This window comes from Saimiri boliviensis, chromosome 18 (assembly GCF_048565385.1).
Source record: "Saimiri boliviensis isolate mSaiBol1 chromosome 18, mSaiBol1.pri, whole genome shotgun sequence".
Taxonomy (NCBI): domain Eukaryota; kingdom Metazoa; phylum Chordata; class Mammalia; order Primates; family Cebidae; genus Saimiri; species Saimiri boliviensis.
The window spans coordinates 46,496,908-46,512,144 of NC_133466.1; the positions used below are offsets into that span (position 1 = coordinate 46,496,908).

General features: G+C 41.6%; 1 long non-coding RNA gene across 1 annotated transcript; it reads left to right on the plus strand.

Moving 5' to 3' along the window:
• Positions 1 to 255: 255 nt before the first annotated feature.
• On the plus strand, positions 256 to 14,751 carry LOC141582040 (uncharacterized). Its single transcript, XR_012514891.1, has 3 exons — positions 256 to 572; positions 10,687 to 10,866; positions 14,598 to 14,751. It is a non-coding gene; the product is annotated as an uncharacterized LOC141582040 (long non-coding RNA).
• The last annotated feature ends 486 nt before the right edge of the window (positions 14,752 to 15,237 follow it).

Sequence of the window (15,237 nt, forward strand, 5' to 3'; positions counted from 1 at the left end):
TATCTGCTCACATCTCTCTTGTCTTTTTGTTCTCTGAATACAGTTTTGCACAGTAGAATACTTAGTTTTATAAAGTCTGTGTTATCAATATTTTCATGAATTGGCATTTAATGTTTTGTGTTACAAGTCAATACCAAACTCAACGTCATATAGATTTTCTTTTAGATTTTTTATAGTTTTGCATTTAAAATTACAGTCTCTGGACTATTTTGAGTAGGTTTTTGTTTTTCTTAATTTGTGTATATATTCATTTGATTCTACATGGCTTCCAAAGTCTTCCATCGCCGTCTTTGGGAAGAAATGATTACAGTGGGCTTCATTTTGGTTTGAATTTCTACAATTACTACATCGAGTAAAGTCAATATTGAATTTTATAGGTATTTTAGGACAGCCAGGCGGGGTTGCACGTCCACCTAGGAACTGAGCAAGAGTGTCTGTGCTGAGCTCTGGCGTCACCAGAGGGTGCACGAACCCACCCCTGACCAACTTCTGTCTGAGATGCCAGAAGCCGCAAGGAGCTTTATCTTCCTCAGGGCAGCATGAAGGTCGTGTCAACTTGGTGTTGTTCATTGGTGAGTAACAAACTTCCCATCCAAAGCCCTGAGTGCAGAGGAGAGAGGGTACTTTAGAGAGTACTCAGCAGAGGAAGGATTTCAGTTAGAAAAAGGAAACCCTCACATCCACTGTTTTGACTACATTCTGATCTTTCCAGTGTCCAAGACACAGCGGCTGCTAATAAGTATTCTCATAGTGGTCTGTAATACAGTCATCACACCATGCCCTAACACCAATATAATATTCACACCATGTCCTAACACTAATATCCACATCATGCCATAACACTAATATATCCACGCAGTAGCTAATACTAGTAAATACAATAGTGTCTACTAAGTGGACTCTGTTGACATGGAGATTTTTATAAGGATTTCACAGCTTTGGTTGAACTATAGCCTCTATAATGGACTTTGATGAAGTCTTTGCTTTCCTGGCATGGTATTGATATGGTTGTTCTAAAAAGTAGTTTACTTTCCAGTAATGTCATACTTGTAAGAATCTTCCAATAGCAGTACAAAGTATAACCTGTTTCTTCTCTTAGATTTTGCAGCTGTTGTTGCTGTACCAGATTTACAATGTCCCAGAAAATACTTCAGTGTATTTTACCCAAAGTACACTCTCCCAGGTAACCACCACATAACCCCTAGATCAGGAAATCCTCACGGTTCCTACATGATAATTCAGTCTACAAACTCATTTCACTTTTACCTTCTGCACAAGCTGGGAGTATGATGTATTTTTTCATTGTTCTGATCCAGTTTTCTTTTCCTGGCACTGTTCCCCAGACTTTCCTGCATATTTGTCACCTTGACACATTTAAAGAGCATACAGGTTTTTGTTTGAACACCTGTCTTCAGTTCTTTGCGGTATATGCCGTGGAACAGAATCATTGAGTCAGATGGCAAATCTATTTGTAAGTGTTTGAAGAAACACTAAATGATTTTACACATAGGCTGGACCGTTTAATACTGTCAGAAGCAGTGTTTAAGGGTTCAAGTTTCTTCACATCTTTGTCAACTCTTTTTTTTTTTTAGTATAACTATTCTAGTGTGAAATTATTTGAATGTTTTTGAGACAGAGTCTTTCTCTGTCGCCCAGGCTGGAGTACAGTAGCACGACCATGGCTCAGTGCAAACTTCACCTCTCGGGTTAAAGTGATCATCCTACTTCAGCCAGCTGAGGAGCTGGGATTACAGGCACATGCCACTATGCCCGGCTAATTTTTGTATTTTCCGTAGAGACAGGTGTTCTTCATGTTGGTCAGGTTGGTCTCGAACTGCTGACGTGCTCTGCTCGCCTCAGCCTCCCAAATTGCTGGGATAACAGGCAGGAGCCACTGCACCCTGCCACTCTCAGGCATTTTCGTTTTCTTTCCTTTTTCCTTTTTCAGACGGGCTCTTGCTGTGTCAGCCAGGCTAGAGTGCAGTGGCTCGATAACGGCTTACTGCAGCCTCCACTTCCTGGGTTCAAGCAGTTCTCCTGCCTCAGCCTCCCAAGTAGCTGGATTTTAAGTGCATGCTAGCAAGCCCTGGTAATTTTCATATTTTTAGTAGAGACGGGGTTTTGCCATATTGGCCAAGCTGGTCTTGAACTCCAAATGTTAAATGATTTGTCCGTCTCAGCCTACCAAAGTGCTGGGATTACAGGTGTGTGTCACCATGAACTGGCTAATTTTGGTATTTTCAGTAGAGAGGTGGTTTTGCTATGTCGTCCTTGCTGGTCTTGAACTCCTGGAGTCACATGATGCACCTGCATCAGCTTCCCCTTGTGCTGGGATTACAGGCATAAACCACCATGGCCATGCTTTCTTTTTTGAGACAGGATCTTATGCTGGCACCCAAGCTGGAGTGCAGGGCTGTGATCCTGGCTTACTGTGACCTCCACATTGTGGGCTCAAGCAGTCCTCTCATTTTGGCCTCCCAAATAGCTGGGACTGAAGTTATGTGCCACCATGAACTGGCTAATTTTTGTATTTCCAGTAGAGAGGTGGTTTTGCTTTGTCATCCTTGCTGGTCTTGAACTCCTGGAGTCACACGATGCACCTGCCTCAGCTTCCCCTTGTGCTGGGATTACAGGCATCAACTGATGTGCCCAGCTAGTTTTTTTTCTTTTTGAGGAATTACCGAACTATGTTAAACACAGGATGCACCGTTTTTGTTCCCTGTACAGTATTTAAAGATTGTGGTTTCTCTCTCACCTTGCCAATGCTTGTTAATTAACATTTGTTGGATTATATCCTTTCTAGTGTGTGTGAGGGAGTATGTCATAGTTTCAGTTTAGATGGCCATAATCATGATAGTGATCATCTTTTTATGTGCTTGTTTTCCATTTACATGTATTTTTGGCAAAGCGTGTGTATGTCATTGTGTATGACATTGAGTATGTCATACAGTTAAGATGGCCGTAACGATAATGATATTATCCATCTCTTATGTGCCTGTTTTACATTTCAGTGTTTTATTGGCGGAGTGTGGGTTCAGCTGTTTCTCCATTTAGCAATTTGGTTGTTTTTGTTGTTGATTTATACAAATTACACATCGTGGCTAACAGACTGTTAGACATGTAATGCACAAATATTTTCTTCCTTTCTGTGGGTTGTGTTCCCCCTATCTTTTTTTTTTTGTTTGTTTTCATGAGATGGACAGACTCTAGCTCTGTTTCCCTGGCTGGAGTGCAGTAGTGTGATCTTGGCTTACGGCAACCTCTACCTTCTGGTTTCAGATGATTGTCCTGCCTCAGCCTGCCAAGTAGCTGACATTACATACTCCCAGTACCATACCCAGCCAATTTTCTGTATTTATTTATTGATTTTTGAGATGGTGTATTGCTGTTGCTGTGTCACCCAGGCAGGAGTGCATTAGTGCAATATCAGCTCACTGCAACTTCCACCTCCCGGGTTCATGCGATTCTTCTCCCTGAGCCTTCTGACTAGCTGGGATTACAGGCCTGTGCCACCACGCCCAGCAAATTTTTGTATTTTTTATAGAGATAGTGTTTCTCCACAATGGTCAGGCTGGTCTCAAACTCTCAACCTCAGTTGATTTGCTTGCCTCAGCTCCCCATAGTGCTGGGATTACAGGCGTGAGCCACTGCACCTGCCACTCCTAGGTATTTTGGTTTTCTTTCTTTTTTATTTTGAGATAGGTCTTGCTCTGTCGGCCGGGCTGGAGTGCAGTGGCCTGACAACTGCTCATTGGAACCTCTGCCTCCTGGGTTCAAGCAATTCTTGTGCCTCAGCCTCCCAAGTAGCTGAGATTACAGGGACCTGTTGCCATGCCTGACTAATTTTCATGTTTTTAGTAGAGATGGGGTTTCACCATGTTGGGCAAGCTGGTCTCGAACTCCTGACCTCAAGCGATCTTTCTGCTTCGGCCTCCCAAAATGCTGGGATTACAGGCATGAGCTGCCATGCCCGGCCTTTCTTTTTTGAGACAGGGTCTTGTGCCGTCTCGCAGGCTGGAGTGCAGTGGTGTGATCTCGGCTTGCTGCAACCTCCACATTCTGGGTTCAAGCAATTCTCCTGTGTCAGCCTCCCAAGTAGCTGTGACTACAGGTGTGTGCCACCATGCCTGGCTAATTTTTGTATTTTTAGTTGAGATGGGGTTTTGCTAAGTCGTCCTGGGTGACCTTGAACTGCTGGACTCAACGTGATTTACCTGTCTCGGCCTCCCAATGTGCTGTGGTTGCAGACATCAGCTATTGTGCCCAGACTATTTTTCACTTGTGAGTAAATACGAAACTATGTTAAAAATAGGCTGCACCATTTTATATTCACATATGGTATTTAAGGATGGTGATTTCTCTCTGACCTTGCTAACACTTGTTATTTTCTATTTATTTGGATTATAGCCTTTTGAGTGTGTGTTAAAGGAGTTTATCATTGTGATTTCCATGTAGATTGCCATAATGAGAGTTATATTGATCATCCTGTTATGTGCTTGTTTTCCATTTGCATGTCGTATTGTTGAAGTGTGTGTTCAGCTGTTTTTAGATTTTGTAATTTGGTTGCTTTTGTTGTTGAGTCAGACAAATTATACACTGTGGTTAACAGACTTGTTAGATATATAATGCACTGTGTGCTGTCTTTTCACTTTCTTTTTTTAATTTGAGATGGAGTCTTGCACTTTTACCCAGGCTAAAGTGCAGTGGTGCGATCTCAGCTCACTGCAACCTCCCACTCTTGGGTTCACATGACTCTTGTGTCTCACCTTTCGAGTAGCTGAGATTACAGGCTCCTGTTAACACGCCCAGCTAAGTTTTTGTATTTTTTTTTTCTTTTGGAGACGGAGTCTCGCTCTGACACCCAGGCCTGGAGTGTAGTAGCACAATCGGCTTACTGCAACTTCCACCTCCCAAGTTCAAGTGATTCCTCAGGTGAGCACCACCACGCCCAGTTAATTTTTGTATTTTCAGTAGAGACGAGGTTTCTCTATGTTGGTAAGGCTGGTCTCAAACTCCCAACCGGAGGTACGTGCTCGTCTCAGTCTGCCAAAGTGCTGGATTATAGGCGTGAGCCACTACACTCCTCCAGTCCTCCAGTCCCAGGCATTATGGTTTTCTTTTCTTTTCTTTTCTTTCTTTCTTTCTTTTTTTTTTTTTTTTTTTTGGTGCGATCTTGCCTCTATTGGCCAGGCTGGAGTGCAGTGGCCTGATATCAGCTCACTGGAACCTCAGTCTCTTGGGTTCAAGCAATTCTCCTGCCTCAGCCTCTGAAGTAGCTGGGATTACAGGTGCATACCACCACACACGGATAATTTTCATATTTTTAGTAGAGACTGGGTTTTGCCATGCTGGCCAAGGTGGTTTTTAACTTCTGACTTCAAGAGATCCTTCTGCCTCCACCCCTCAAAGTGCTGGGATTACAGGTGTGAGTCACCATGTTTGGCCTTTCCATTTTGAGATGAGGTCTTGTGCTGTCTCCTAGGCTGCAGTGCAGTGATGCAATCTCAGCTTACTGCAGCCTCCACATTCTGGGCTCACACAATCCTCCTGTCTCAGCCTCCCATGTAGCTGGGACTACAGGTGTGTGCCACCATGCCTGGCTAATTTTTGTATTTCTAGTAGAGGTTGGGTTTTGCTGTGTCATCCTGGCTAGCTTTTAACTCCCGGACTCATGTGATCCACCTGTCTCTGTCTCCCAGTGTGCTGTGATTATAGGCATTAGCTATCATGCCCGGCGTATTTTTAACTTTTTGAGGAAACAGCAAACTGTGTTAAAAATAGGCTGCAGTAGAGAAATGCAAATCAACACTACATTGAGATACCATCTCACGCCAGTTAGAATGGCCATCGTTAAAAAAATCTAGAGATGACAGATGCTGGAGAGGATGTGGAGAAATAGGAACACTTTTACACTGTTGGTGGGAGTGCAAATTAGTTCAACCATTGTGGAAGACAGTGTGGCGATTCCTCAAGGACCTAGAAATAGAAATTCCATTTGACCTAGCAATCCCATTACTGAGTATATATCCAAAGGATTATAAATGGTTCTATTATAAGGACACGTGCACACGAATGTTCATTGCAGCACGGTTTACAATAGCAAAGACTTGGAACCAACCCAAATGCCCAACGATGATAGACTGGACAGGGAAAATGTGGCACATATACATAGAAAACGATGAGTTCGTGTCCTTTGTACGGACACGGATGAACCTGGAAAGCATCAATCTCGGCAAACTGACAGAAGAACAGAAAATCAAACACTGCATGTTCTCACTCATAGGCGGGTGTTAAACAGTGAGAACACATGGACAAAGGGAGGTGAGCATCACACACTGGGGTCTGTGGAGGGCATGTAGTGGGAGTTGGGGAGGGATATCATGGGGACAAATGCCCGATATAGGTGATAGGGAGAAAGGCAGCAAACCACATTGCCAAGTATGTACCTATGCGACAATCTTGAATATTCTTCAAATGTACCCCAAAACCTAAATCGCAGTAACATACATATTTAAACAAAAAAGGCTGCACTATTTTATATTCCCCATACGGTATTTAAGGATGGTCATTTCTCTCAGACCTTGCTGATACTTGTTATTTTACATTTCTTTAGATTATAGCCTTTCTAGTGTGTGTCAAAGGTATATGCCATTGTGGTTTCGGTGTAGATGGTCGTAATGGTAATGATACTGATCATCTTGTTATGTGCCTGATGTCTGTTTGCATGTCTTATTAATGCAGTGTGTGTTTAACCGTGTCTCTATTTTCCTTTGCAGATGAAGTCTTGCACTGTTGTCCAGGTTCGAGTGTAGTGGGGTGATCTCAGTTCACTGTAACCTTCATTACCTGGGTTCAAACAAGTCCCCTGCCTCAGCCCCCTAAAGTAGTTGAGAGTACAGTCTCCTACTACCATGCCTAGCTAATTTTTTGTATTTTTCCTTTTTGAGACAGAGTGTAGCTCTGTTGCCAAAGGTGGAGAGCATTAGCACAGTCTGTGCTCATTGCAACCTGTACTTAACGTGGTTAGGCTCAGGGTTAGGGTTAGGGGTTAGGGATTAGGGGTTGGGGTTAGGGGCATGTGGTGCATTGTCCCAGCGCCGGCTTACGTGGTGTGGCATCCAGGCCCTGGCGTGCATCACGCGGCATCCTGCCGGTCTGCGGGGTTGCAGTCTTCTCAGTATACATCTGTGGGGAACCGTGAGTGTGGAGCTGCATGCTCCATGGCACAGGCCTAGCGGGCATAGCCTCGCTACAACTCTGGGCCACGTCTACAGTGAGTAAATTCCTTCCTGTTTGCAGCCCTTCATTGCTTAGGGTCAGAGACTGGTAAGATCTCGGTATGGAAAACTGGACACCGAAAGCTCCTCTGAATCCTTCGCACCTAGATTCTCCCCACCCAAGGCCAGGCGGCTGCAGTGCAAGTTTTAATAATCAACACTGACATATCAGTGCAAACGTAGAAACTAACGTATCGTTAGGGTTTATGGTGAGGATTAGGGCTAAGGGTTAGGGTTAAAAGTTAGAATTTAGGGGTTAGAAGAATTTTAGGCAAATTTGAAGGAAGGAATGATGAATCGTGCCTGAAGCACCAGAGTGAAAAATAGGGCTTGGGTCTTCCAGCTCTCAGCGGTGGCAGCTGAGTGAGGTTTCTCGTTGGCTCCAGCTGGGCAACCGCCGGTTGTGGGGATGGTTCCCTCAGTGTCAATAGTCATACAGCCAGCTGGCAGCTGGGTATTTTGTCATTGACTGGTTGGTTTGTTAACGTTTTTAAGTCAGTTTGCATGCCTCAAAGTTCGGTTTCGTTTGCTTAGGGAAGACCTCAGGCTAACGGCTTTCTCCTTTTTTTGCTTTAACATGTCAAAACCATGATTCATATTCATTTTACTTTCCTGGCATTAATAGAAGTAAGTTTACATTTTTGTTGTCATTCAGAAAGTTGGTTTAGTTGGCAGCCTATTTGTGATGTTGCATAAAATAATGTGTGTTAATTATTAGCATCTTAGATTAGATGAAATACATTAACTCTATTAAGCTTTGTTATTAAACCATAACAGTTCAGTTGCTTTTTTTTTTTCTCCTAGGCTTTAACCATTTAAAATACACTCAAGCATCTCCTAACAATGTGGATACTTTCTAAGAAATGTGTCTTTAGTGATTTCATCTTTGTGCACACACCATCAAGTGTCCTTGTAAAACCTGGATGGTGTAAGTGATATGGTATAGCTTCTTGCTTTCAGGCTACATACCATACCTGTATAGCTCATCTCTGTACTGAATGCTGTAGTCAAATGTCACACCATGGTGCTTGTGGATTGTGATCCCTAAATAACTGAGTCAGGTCTCAGTCAAGTAGAAAGTTTTTTTGCCAAGGTTATGGACATACCCATGACACAGCCTCAGGAGGTCCTGACAACATGGGTCCAAGGTGGTCAGGGTAGAGCTTGCTTTTATATATTTTAGAGAGACAGGAGACACCAATCAATATGTGCAAGATGTAAAGTCATTCGGTTCAGTGAGGTGGAACAACTGGAAGTAGGAAGGCGGGGTGGGGGGTGGTTCTAGGTCAGAAGTAGATAAAACAAAAGTTGCATTCTTTTGAATTTTTTGATCAGCCTTCTACTGAATACAATTTAGTCTGGTTCAGTGAATTTGCATTTTTACACATACAGTAGGGCAGAGGAATGGTGTGATCTTGGCCTAGCGTACCCCCCTCCTCCCTGGTTTAAGCGATTGTCTTGCCGTATCCTCCCCAGTAGCTGGGATTACAGGCATGCACCACCAAGCCTGGGTAATTTTTGCATTTTTAGTAGAGATGGGGTTTCTCCGTGTTTGTCAGGCGGGTCTCGAGCTCCCTACCTCAGATTATCCACCTGCTTTGGTCCCTCAAAGTGTTGGGATTATAGGCATGAGCCATCGTGCCTGGTCAGGAGGCTTATTTTGATTCTGATATTGTCAACTGTATTTCAGGTATAACTTATTTTCCTTGGAGCATTAAATACTGCATTGATATTGTATTACAGAAATAAAACACAGATCCCTTTTTATCACATTCATTGCTAGTGATATTGACAACTAAATTTAGATGTATTCCAGAGTCTGGGCTTCCAGTAATTCTTAGCGATCCTCTAAAGGTAAATTACTGTTTCTCATGAGACACAGTGACATCTAAAGTCGCATTGATTGTCCTGTCACTTTTGTTTCTCTAGTTTCATCGATTACTTCAAAGCATCTTTGGGGGGATAACTTTGACTAACCCTTTAAGCTTTTCAGTATTAGAAAGCATCGTCATGAAAAATTGAATAATTGTGGTCACAAATTCCCTTTACAGTCTTTCTTTGAATATTTTTTTCCAGTGGCAAATATTTGCTTTTGTTGTATTGTAGCTAAAAGGAATGCTGGGAAACAAAACAAAGACAAGCATTCATTATAATAAGTGATTCAGTCACAATCAATTGCTATTTTAATTTTTTTTTAAGTTATACTTTTGAAAACATTCTGCTGTAAATTGAAATAGTGTCCAGAATCTGAATTCTTTCCTTGGTTCTAAGGTGACCAGATTTCCTAGAGAGTGAACCACACCACCAGAAAAAAGATATGATAAATATGTTTACATGGATGTGTTATTTTAACGTAAATCTTGTAAAATAGGCATTTCATTGAAATTATATATGTTTGCATAAATTATTTTGTAGCATCATGAATGCCCTTGTTTTGAAAAGTAGGAGTAGTTAGTGTCAATTACTACTTATTATTAGTGCAAATAAGTAAGGAGATATTTTTAAAAATTACAATTTTTAAATAAAGGCTTTATTTTAAATTAGTTTTAGAATCACACCGAAATTGGGAGGAAAATGCAGATTTCCTGTGTAGACCCGAACTAGTTTCCCCTCGTATAAGCATATCAACATGTATGAGATATGTTGTTAACAATATATATATATATTTTTGAGATGGAGTCTTTCTTGCTCTGTAACCCAGGTTGGAGTGCAATGGCACGATACTGGCTCATTGCACCCTCTACCTCCCATGTTTAAGCGATTCTCCTGCTTCAGCCTCCCAAGCAGCTGGGATTACAGGTGCCCACCAGCACGCATGGCTAATTTTTTGTATTTTTAGTAGAGACGGGTTTCTCCATGTTGGCCAGGCTGGTCTGGAACTCTGACCTCAGAATATTTACCCGTCTAAGCCTTTGAAAGATGTGGGATGACAGGCATGAGCCACCATGTCCAGCCTACTATCAGTATATTTGCTTCGGTTAGGTATCTGTTCAGATATTTACCCAGTTTTAAAATCACGTGTGTGTTTTGTAATTATCTTCTCACATCTCTCTTTTCTTTTTGTTCTCTGCATACAGTTTTGCACAGTAGAATACTTAGTTTTATGAACTCCGTTATCAATATTTTCATGAATTGGCATTTAATGTTTTGTGTTACAAGTCAACACCAAACTCAACGTCATATAGATTTCCTTTTAGATTTTTTATAGTTTTGCATTTAAAATTACAGTCTCTGGACTATTTTGAGTATGTTTTTGTTTTTCTTAATTTGTGTATATATTCATTTGATTCTACATGGCTTCCAAAGTCTTCCATCACCGTCTTTGGGAAGGAATGGCTGCAGTGGGTTTCATTTTGGTTTGAGTTTCTAAAATTATTACATTGAGTAAACTCAATATTGAATTTTATAGGTATTTCAGGACAGCCAGGCGGGGGTGCACGTCTGCTGAGAAACTGAGCAAGAGTATCTGTGCTGAGCTCTGGTGCCACCAGAGGGCGCACGAACCCACCCCTGACCAACTTCCCTCTGAGGTGCCCGAAGACTTCCTCGGGGCAGCACGACGGTGGTGTCAACTAAGTCTTGTTCATTGGTGAGTAAAAAGCTTCCTTTCCATGGCCCTGAGTGCAGACAAGAGAGTCTTTAGAGTACTCAGCAAAGGAAGAAATTCATCTAGAAAAATGAAATCCCCAAATCCCATCATTACGACTACATCCTGATATCATTGTCAATATCCAGACACAGTGGCTGCTAAGATATGTTCTCACAGTGGCCTCTAACATAATAATCACACCGTGCCCTAACATTACTATGATATCCAGACCATACCCTAACACCAACATAATATCCACACCAATATAATATTCTAACGCTAATCTGATATCCACACTGTTGCTTCTAATGCTAATGTAATACTATCCATATGGTTCCCTGATGTTAATGTAATATCTGCACTGTTCTCCAACACCAATATAATATGTACACCATGCCCTAACATTAATATCCACACTGTGCAGTAAAACTAATGTGTCCACACAGCAGCCTCTAATACTAATAAGTATAATAATATCTACTAAGTGGAGTTGGTTGACATTGAGGCTTTTATAAGGGTTCACAGCTTTGGATGAAGAGTAGCCTCTATAGTGGATTTTGGTGATGTCTCTGCTTTTCTGGCATAGTATTGACATGGTTGTTTTAAAAAGTAATTTACTTTTTAATAATGTCATACTTCTAGGAAACTTCCAGTAGCAGTGCAAAATATAACCTGTTTCTTTTCTTAGAGTCCCCACCAGTTATTGCTGTACCAGATTTGCAACATCCCACAAAATACTCCGGTATATTTTATCCAAAGTGTGGAAACTCTCCTAGGTTACCACCGCATAACCCCTAGATCAAGAAATCAGCATGGTTCCTACATGATAATTCAGTTCACGAACTCATTTAACTTTTACCTCTTGTCCCGCTTGGGAGTATAATATGTTTTTTCATTCTGATCCAGTTTTCCTGACACTGTTTCCAAGACTTTCCTGCATATTTATGATCTTGACATATTTAAAGAGCATACAAGTTTTTGTTTGAACACCTGTTTTCAGGTCTTTGGGGCATATAGCTAGGAATGGAATCACTGAGTCATACGGTAAATCTACTTGCAACCGTTTGAAGAAACTTCAAATTAGTTCCCAGGGCTCATCCCTCACTTCTATCACATTCACGGAAAAGGCTTCCCTGATTACCTTATCCGCCGCCACCACCACCGCACCACTGCTCATGCTAGTGTGCATTACACCCACATCTGATTTTGCTTTCCTTTCCTTTCATTTTCTTTCTTCTTTCCTTTCCTTTCCTTTCTCCTTTCCTTTCCTTTCCTTTCTCCGGTGTTTTATTTTATAATAACACCTTATTTTATAAAATCACTAATCTCATCGGGCCAGGGCCCCACCCTATGACTTCATTTAACTTTACTTACTTCCTTAGAGACCCTATCTCTAAATACAGACACACTGCGGGGTTAGGACTTGGACATATGAATTTGTGGGAGATACCAACATTCTATCTGTAGCACATGAAAACTTTTCAGAAATGTTAAATCTTGGGATTTACCATGAAACTACTGTGTCAGAAACCCTAGGATTTGGTCTCAAATATCTCTTTCAATCAGGCTTTTCGGTGTGTCTGAGTTTGAGACCCAATAAGTGTCAATACAGGAAGTGGATGGAGGGAGATGAATGAAGTAGATTGTCAGCAGAACGTGGAGTACTTTGAGGCTCAAGAATGCAAAGGCTGCTCTTAGTCAGTGGGACACCTAGAAGGAGAGGAGCTAAATCATTTCTTTTGCCATCTGTTTGTGGAAGGAAGGGGAGGAAAGAAAGGAGGAGAGAAGGAAAAAAGGACGGAATTAAGAGAAAGGGAAGAAAGGAGAAAGAGAGGGAGGGAATAAGAAAGGGACAGAAGAAGGCCTTTTGGAAAACAGTTTCCCATTTCCGGTGTTTACATTCTAAATACAGTAATGGAGAAATGGATAAATACGATATATATTATGAAAATCTATAGCTCATTCCAGGGTCAAGCCAGCAAAGGAGAAAGGGGAATCAGGGTAACTTGTAGATCTGTGCAACCTCCCACTGACAAAAATGTGGACGCTCAGATAGGAAGCTGATGTGAGGCACACATTCAGTTTTATTTATTTGTGCTGATGTTAACAGGAGGACATCTAAGTGACTGTGTTTACTAAGATAGAGAGATAGTTAAGAGAGCAGTCAGTTCTGAAACTACCTTCAGAAGGTGATTACTGAATCTTGTGGATTCTCTGCAAGTTTGAGGAAGGGCACACAGTGAGAGAGGATAAATAAGGTCACAGAGAAAGCGACTGTTTCATGGAAAGCAAAGACCCAGAATGAGGGTGAAGATGAGGGCAGGGTAAATCGCAAGGACATTTAAAATTTTTTGCCAGTTAGCACCTCAAAAGGCATCCCGGTCTGAGCTCTGCAGAAGGGACATGTTTGCAACTCATTGTGAGTCCTCTGGGTGAATCACTGACTGTGCCTATGAACAGGACCAACTGGCCAAGACTGTGAATTGTGATGACCACCACTATTGTTAGGCTGAACCCTTGTTAAACAGGATAGTGGTTTTCAGTACCAGCTAAAAGAATTTTAAAATGTTGACCATTTATATTATTTAAGTAATGTGCTACCATTTATAGTCATTTATATGACATTAATATACCATTTATATCACATATGCCATTAAGTAAAATAAAGTCAACATTTATATTACTGAAGCAATGTGCTACAGAAACCCTAAAGGGGTTTCTGTAACATTAAATTGATGGCTCTCTAGTGCAGTCCAGAATCACCTGTAGGGCTTGTTGGGCCACAGATTGCTGGTTTCCACTCAGAGTTTCTTATTCAGTAGGTCTGGGTGGGGTCTGAGAATTTGCATTTATAATAAGTTCTCAGACACAACTGATGCTGCTCGTTCGGGAACCACAATATGAGAACTATGGTTAAGCCTCACGCCACAGCATTCCTATAGCAAGAGCCACCTTTGCTAATTCAGGGTAACTTGTTGGCTGCAAACTGTAACCATAGGCAACTTCTTTAGCAATATAAACCTCTAGATAAAAGAAACACTCGACAATCATAATAGAAACATATATGGTCAATGAAATATCTTTTTTCCAAATGGGAACATGTGTCTAACAGCCTCAAAAGAATATTTTCACCTAGACTGCACTAAAGTAACAAGATAAATCTGAAACTAAAACTTAAAACGGCCTTTATGAACAGAAACACTTTGACACCTCAGGTAAAGGGCTACATATTTCCCTCTCTATTTTCATATCTTAGCTTTAAGATGAAATGACATTGTCATTTTACTTATAATAGGAGAACCTACGAATAGGAGAACTTAAATAACATTGTCATTTGACTTAAAATAGGACAACCTAGAAACTTGATTCCCACTTATTAGTGCAAACCAAAGGGGTTATTTCCAAATATTTTCAGTTTAGTTTTTGTTCATGTGTAATATAAATGATTTAAAAGCCAGGTTTCGGGGAAAGCTGCCATAAATGTGTTTAATAATTGCTGCCTCAGCATCCATTTTCAGACCTGACCTAAGTTGTCTGAAGCCCAGTCTCACTGTATCCCCTCCGATCTGGGTAACCCTCCCCCTCCCTGAGTGATCGTGATGTGGCCCATTTGTTCTTCATCCCGCTGAGTCAGAACCCACCCATCACACAGCTGCTGGTCATGATAAAACCTAATGGTCGACACCAGAGCCCTGTAAATAAGCCCAGCTCCACGTGTTCTCTTAAATCAGCAAAGCCACACCCTCACGGGAAAGCCCGAGAAGAAAGCTTCAGGCCCTCCCTCTGCTCTCTGGTTCCTCACGGCCTTCAGACTGCCCCTCGGGCTCCAGACGCTCCCCGACCTTCTCCAGGATGTGTAAGTTAGAGATTTCTTCTGTTCCTGTGTTTTGGTGTTGCCTCCTCCTTGTGCTTTACCTGACTGACGCCCCAGAGCCTGCCTTTCCTCCTGGCCGGGGCTCTCCTGAAGATGGGCCGGCTTCTGGCCTCCTTTAAAGAGAGACCTCAACCAAATTAGAGAGAAACCTAAATAAATAAATCACAACAGAAAGCTTGGTTTTTTACTTAAAATCCATATTTATAACATAAAATGTGTTTATGCTAGATTTAGAACACACTAGGCCTGTTCTAGCTCTAAATTGCACTGCTATCTTGTAGTATGCAGTTATTCCTCATTTTATTTTCCACTTGAAGTCATTGTATTTCCTCAGTTTATAAACACCTTGAATTCTTTAGCTGAAAAGACAGGGTAACTTGAATGGGCATCCCCCTTAGGAACCATAACCCCCAATGCAGAACAAATGTGCAAAACTGTGAGCACCATGTCCTATGTTATTAAAGATAGAATATAATGCTGAAAGGCAAGAAAGTCTT